This window comes from Microcebus murinus, chromosome 18, assembly GCF_040939455.1.
Source record: "Microcebus murinus isolate Inina chromosome 18, M.murinus_Inina_mat1.0, whole genome shotgun sequence".
Classification (NCBI taxonomy): Eukaryota; Metazoa; Chordata; class Mammalia; order Primates; family Cheirogaleidae; genus Microcebus; species Microcebus murinus.
This window is the reverse complement of record NC_134121.1, coordinates 7246771-7254490: the sequence shown is the minus strand read 5'-3', so window position 1 is coordinate 7254490 and position 7720 is coordinate 7246771.

Here is a 7720-nt window from a genome sequence, read left to right as displayed (position 1 = left end):
TGAAACGGCATAACAGCAGAACCCTCGAGCCGAGGTGGAAGGGCCCCTATCAAATTATTCTTGTTACCCCCACTACTCTTAAGGTCGATAGAATAGTAGCGACCTGGATACACCACTCCCACGTGAGACCTGCTAATAAAAAAGACCAGGAGCGGTGCCAGGACCAGTGGAAAGCAACTGCAGACCCCAGAATCCTCTGAAGACCAGACTGACCCACGTGGCGGCGACAGCCTAGGACTGCTGACACAGACTTGGACTGGGGTTGTGGCATCTAAAGATTGACTGGGTGACAAACATGGACGGATCATGGTGGGGGTTGGTTGTTGTGTTTCTGGGATGTTGTGTTTTTGGTCTAATGTTGTTGGGATGGAGACCTACAGCTATACTTACCGCCCCGAACCCCCACCAACCCCATAACCTACATGGGTCTAAAGATTACTGTATAATGGTGTTAGTGTTCCCAAAAATAATATACCACACTGAGGAGACAATGTATGAGGGCATAGTAGGGTGAAGAGTCACCAACCTAATTTTTGAAAGAAAAAGGGAGCCCTTCACAGCCATAACCCTCGCCACTCTTTTTGGCTTAGGGGCAATAGGAGCAGGAACTAGTATTTCTTCTCTGGCAATGCAGCAAAGAGGGTTTACTACTCTGAGGGCAGCTGTTGATGAAGATATTGTAAGGATAGAAGATTCAATCTCACACCTAAAAAAAGTCACTAACCTCCCTATCCGAGGTAGTGCTCCAGAACCGGAGGGGGTTCGATCTAGTATTCCTCCAGCAAGGAGGACTATGTGCTGCCCTCAAAGAAGAACGTTGTTTCTATGCAGACCATACGGGAGTTGTTAGAGAATCTATAGCTAAGGTCAGAGAAGGGCTTGCCCGCTACAAACGGGAATATGAACAGCAAGCAGGTTGGTTTGAGTCTTGGTTTAACAGTTCCCCCTGGTTAACAACGCTACTATCCACCCTACTAGGCCCACTCATTATGCTAACTTTAGTCCTTACTTTTGCGCCATGTGTAATTAATAGACTAGTAGCTTTTGTGAAATAACGGATAAACACTGTCCAGCTACTAGTATTGCAACAGCATCAGCAGCTACGGTCAAGTGCTATAGAACTAGAGCACCTAAGAGACCTTGAGGACGAGCAGGAGTGCTCGTCTGCTACCTAGAGAAAGGGGGGAATGTAGGGCAGAGGAAGGGCAGAGGAATTTGTAGGACAGAGGAAGGGCAGAAGAATTCTTCCAATTGTCGGGAATTTACTTGGGTGGGGCAATGAGCTAACCGCAAACTTTTGCTTCTGGTCATTGCTTGCTTGCTACGCCACTGTATGGGGAATTATGGGATGAGGTCATTGAAGCACGGGCGACTGGCCCACAGAGGGCAACCAACCCGCCAATTATTTCAAAAGGCAATAGTGGGCAGCCAATCATTTTAAAGGTCAACGCATGATCCATGCGTAGTCAGCTTGTGCGCAGCTTGTGCACCATGGGGATAAAAGGCATGCCGTTGTTCCGGTTGGGGTCCTTACCTGCGAGAGTGGCCACTGTGTTGGTGTTCTGGGGCCTGGACCCTGGCTAGCCAGAAAATAAACCTCCTCTTGTGTGATTGCAAAAAAAAAAAAAAAAAAAAAAAAAAGATTTATGGTTTTTGGAATTGGAGGTGGGAAGCACTGTCTGAGAAAGGATATAGGATATGTTTTTGGGTGATAAAAATGTTCTGTATCTTGATTTTGGTGGTGGCTATATAGGTGTAAAAATCTGTTGAAATTATTAAAATGTAAAGCTAAACTGGGTACAACTTGCTGTATATAAAGTATGTCCCAATAAAGATAATAAAAACCGATTTGATGCAGCTAAATAAGTACTTAGAAATATATAGTGTTAAATACAAATATTAGCAAAAAAGAAATGTTGAAAATCAATTATTTAAGATCTCATCCCAAGAAACTAGAAAAAATGGTAAATTAGGCCGGGTGTGGTGGCTCATGCCTTATCTTAGCACTCTTGGAGGCTAAGGCAAACTCCTGAGATCATTTGACCTCAGGAATTTGAGACTAGGCTGAGCAACACTGAGACCCCATCTCTAATGAAAAAAATAGAAAGAAATTAGCCAGGACTAAATTAGCCAGCAACTAAAAACAGAAAAAAAATTAGCCGGACATGGTGGCACACACCTATAGTCCCAGCTACTGGGGAGGCTGAGGCAGGAGGATTGCTTGAGCCCAGGAGTTTGAGGTTGCTGTGGGCTAGGCTGACGCCATGGCACTCTAGCCCGGGCAACAGAGTGAGACTCTGTCTCAAAAACAAAGCAAAGCAAAACAAAACAAAACAGTAAATCATATTCAAATAAAGTACATAGAAGGAAATAAAGTACATAGAAGGAAATAAAAATAAAGTACATAGAAGGAAATAAAAGATCATGAATCAAGGAAAAAGAAATTAGCTGTATAATTCAGAGGTGGGTTTTTTAAAAAAAAGATTAACAAAATGTTAAATCCCTAGAAAGCTTAATCAAGAAAACAAAGAGAGTGCACAAATTAACAATATTAGGACTGAAAAAGAGAACATCACTTTAGATTCCATAGATATTAAAAATACGACAAGCATATATTATGAACTATTTAAAGCCAATAGTTAGATATTTTGATGAAATGATATAGACATCCCAAAACTTACACACAAGATAGAAAATGTGAATAATTCTGTGTTTATCAGAGTAACTGAATTCATAATTTAAAACTGCCCTACAAAGAAAATGCCTGGCCCAGATGGCTTCACTGGTGACTTTTACAGAAAGTATTTATAGTAAAAATAATACCAATACCAATAATACCAATCTCATAGTCTTCCAGAGGACCAAAACTAAACAAACACAAAACAACAACAACAAAACAACAAAAAAGGAATTCTCAATTCATTTTGCAAGCCCACCATATCCTTGATATAAAGCCCCAAAAGGCCACTACAAGAAAGAAAACATATAAGAGAATGGAGAAAGACATAAAATTTTACGTAAAATTTTGACAAATTTAATTCAGTAATACATTAAAAAGATAATACATAATGACCAAATGGAATATATTCCAGGAATGCAAAGTTTCTTTAATATTCAAAAATTGAAGACATACTAAGTGAAATAGGATAGTGACAAAAGGACAAATACCATATGATTACACTTACATGAAGTACTTAGAGCAGTCAAATTCATAGAAACAGAAAGTAGGATGGTGGTTTTCAGGGGTTAGAGGGTACTAAATAAATTTATTGTTTAATGGGTATTGTTTAATGGAGAATTATTGCTTAATGGATATTGTTTCAGCTTTGCAAGATGAAAAGAGTTTGGAGATGGATGGCTGCACAATATGACTTAATACCCCTGAACTGTACACATAATACTGGTTTAGATGATAAATTTACATTATGTTTATTTTACCAAAATTTATAAAAGTGTTTTCAATCAGTCCATATAATTCAAACACATTAACAGAATGAGAAAAACAATGGTGATCTCGATAGTTGCAAAAAATATATTTGATGAAATTCAACACCTGTCCATAATAATGAATCTCAGAAAGCTAGGATTTGAGAACTTTCTTAATCTTATATAAATTATCTAAAATGTATACCTCTTATCATACCTAATGGTAAAATTTTTAGTTTTCCTTTTAGATTCTGGGGAAAAGGCAAGGATGTCTACAATCTCTACTTCTGGAGGTCCTAGCCAGTGCAATGAAGCAAGAAAAAAAATGGTATAAAGATTAAAAGGATAAAGTAAAACTGGTTTTACTTTACCAGATAACATATTATGTACATCGAAAATTCAAAAGAATGAACAAACTATTATGAATAAGTGAAATTAGCAAGGTCACTGGATATAAGCTTAGGTTTTAAAAAATCTATTATATATACACATATATGAGATATATTATATACCTATATTGTGGCAACAATCAGAAAATGAAATTAAAATAGCATTTATAATGCCAACATCAAATACATAGTACTAATCTATAAACACGTATATAATCGAAACAATACAATAACAACACTTCTACACTTTAAAAAACAAAAAATGTAAAACTTCTACATTGCAAAAATACAAAAATTGCTAAAATTAAAATATTTATATAAATGACAATGTTTGGCATGTTCATAGTTTGAATGTCTTAATAGTGGTAAGGCCTTCATTCTTCCAAAATTAATCTAAGTATTTGATGTAATGCCAACAAAATACCAGCTTTTTGGTGTGGGGTAATTGAAAAAAATCATTCATCAATGTATATAAAATGCCAAGGACCTGGAATAGCAGTGATGATTTCAAACAAGAACAAAATTAGAAAACATACACAGTTGACCCTTGAACAACACAAGTCTGAACTGGGTGGGCCCACTTATACGTGAATTTTATCCCACCTTTGCCACCTCTGAAACAGCAAGACCAACCCCTCCTCTTTCTGCTCCTTTAGTCTACTAATGTGAAGATGAGGATTAAGACCTTTATGATGATCCACTTCCACTTAATGAATAGTAAACATATTTTGTCCTCCTTATAATTTTCTTTTTGCTAGCTTAGTTTATTGTAAGAGTACAGTATATGTAACATATATAATAAATATAATATACAAAATATGTATTAGATGACTGTTCGTGTTATTGGGAAGGTTTCTGCTCAACACTAGGATATTAGTAGTTTAGTCTTGGGGGAGTCAAACATTACATATGGATTTTTGACTGAGTAAGAGGTCAGTGTTCCTAAGTTCTGCATTGTTCAAGGGTTTCAATTGTACTGCCAGTTTTCATTAAGAACATTTGGTATTAATACAATATAAAGAAACAGAACAATAAAACAGAATTGATAGTCCAGAAGACTCTCACACATATGATCATCTGATTTATCATAAATGTTCTATTGCAATACAAGGGAAAGAGGGAAGTTGACCTTTTCAATAAATGATGTTGAATACGTTTTTTATTTGTAATGAAAAATATTCATTTTGACCTCTACACTATATCATACATAAACATTAATTTCAGATGAATGATAGATAAAAAAGTGAAAAGTAAAACAGGAGATATGTAAAACAAAAGGTAGAAAACTATCTTCATCACCTTGAGTTACGAAAATATTTCTTAAACCAGGCAAGAAGAGCACTAATCATAAAAGAAAAGGTAAATATTCCTCATCAAAATGAACAACTTCTGTTCATCAAAGGACATCATTTAGAGAGCGAAAAGGCGAGCTGCAGATGAGATCATATTATAATACACACATCTAAAATACATCTTGTATCCAGAATATATAAAGAATCCTACAAATGAACAAAAAGTCAAGAGTTCCCAATAAAAAAACAGGCAAAAGTCTTGAACAGATACTTTTCAAAAGAAGATATTCACAAAGCCAACACATATCTAAACAGGGGCTCAACATCATTATTCACTGAGGAAATGCAAATTAAACTCCTAATGAAATGTCAGTATACAAACAACCAGGCTTTGGCACCTTGCCATTCCACTGAAACTGCTGGAGTTGAGTCGGCCTGTGTCATCCCCAGCTCCTAATCCAATGGACACTTTTCAGTTCTTATGTCATTTGAACCTGCTGACCATGCTCCTCTATTTGCTTGTCTCTAAGGCTGTGATGTAAGGCAGGGTTGAGGTGTGGTGAGGATTAGGAGGTGGAAAGGAGCAACCAACAGACTTGGTATCATGATGTAACAACTGCTTGATACAAGGGCTTCTTAAGGATAGTATCTCAGGGTCTGACTCTCAAACGTTTCAGTCAGAAAGTGGTACATTAAAATATCTTCAATGAAGATAAGTCTTGGCTGGGTGCAGTGGCTCATGACTGTAATCCCAGTGCTTGGGGAGGCTGAAGTAGGAGGATCGCTTGAGGCCAGGAGTTTGAGACCAGCCTGGATAATATAGTGAGACTCTGACTCTGAAAAATAAAAAAAATTAGCCAGGCATGGTGGGATGCACTTCTAGTGTCCTAGCTAGGATTGACTGAGCCCAGGAGTTGGAGGCTAATAAATTTCACTATTATAATAAAATCCAATCAGAAATTATCACTTTAACTACAATGTTAAATTATTCATTTATAATGGGAGACAGTTCATATCATTTCATCCAATATCCTCTTCCCAATATTAAGTACATATTTACCCTGGCATTGTGGGAGGGATTTTTGATCTTTTCTTAGGCTCTATCAAATGTAGCTTACCATGCCTTGTCCTTTTTGGATATCCAGTCCATGGCCTGTTAGGGCATTCTGGTATCAGGCCACAGCGTCTGGGTTCCCATTTTGAATATAGGCCTCTCCTAGTTGGAATATTCCCTAGTATTCCCAGAACTTCCAAGCCCTCATTTACAGACTTGGGAGTTATTGGCTGTTTCCTCTCTGTATACTTCATCATGCAAAGTTCGGAAGCTGTACACAGACCCTTCTGCAAATTCACCATCTTTTGCCATTATGACCTTTCCTTTGGTGCCATGTTGAAAGTGAGACTAGTTTCTGAGCCTTGTCTGGTCTAAAGCCTGGACGTGAATTCCAGATATTCTTCAATCTATTTTCATCTATCTGTAATTTCCATCACCTTCTACAAGTGAAACCCATGGGTGATAGGATTAAGGTGCTTAGTAACTTTTTTGGAATTTAGGTGACATCAGAACCAATTCCCATACTCTCAGGTGCATGAACAGCTCTCCCCCACCAATGTGTATCCAGCAGCTAGGGTAGGTTCCTGCACATAGTAGGTGTCCAATAAATTAGCTTCACAACAAAAAAGGTTTTTCCTATTTATGTAAATATTATATATGCACTGTATAGAAAAACTTAAAAATACAGAAAAAGAAAGTCAAACAAATAAAAAACAATGGATACTCCACCAACACTGAAACAACCACCAGTAAATTTTTAGAGACCAGCCCTTCATTTGTCTCTCTCAAAATTTCATATAAATACATAATATTACATTCACAGCTTTATATTAACATGGTGCATTTACATTTTTCTATTTTTACAATCACTCCCCCCTTATCTCTACTTCTTTTCTCACTTCTCTCAAGGTAATAAATATTAACAGCCTGGTATATATTCTTCCATACCTACCTCCATGTGCTAATCACATAAATATTTAAAATACATAATAACCGTGTGATTATTTTAACAAAAATGGAATATTGTATATATACATTTCTGTTATAAAGCATTATTTATCAAAACATCGTGGAAATACACTAAAGCCAGCTAGTATAGATATAGATATAACCCATATTTAAAATTACTCTCACATAGTTCCATAATATGGATATATCATAATTTATCCAACCATTCCCATATTCATAGGCATTCATTTTGTATCCAGTTGGGCCTTTCCCCCATACTACAAACAATATTTCATTAAATATGCTTATTTATTTATATTCTTATGAATTAATGCTGCTTTTATTTCTATGGGACAGATTCCCAAAAGTGAGACTGCTGGGTCTAAGGGTATATATATATATATATATATACATATATATATATATATATATATATATATATATATATATAGTTAACATTTTAAATATATATTGCTGGATTGCTGGTGGAAATATAAGTTATACAATCTTTAAGTAAGAGTAAATGATTTACCAAACCTCAATAGCAAAAGATCTCTTAATTTCTGCCAACTCCATCAAGTGGACATTTCATCTAATTAGTTATTTTAATT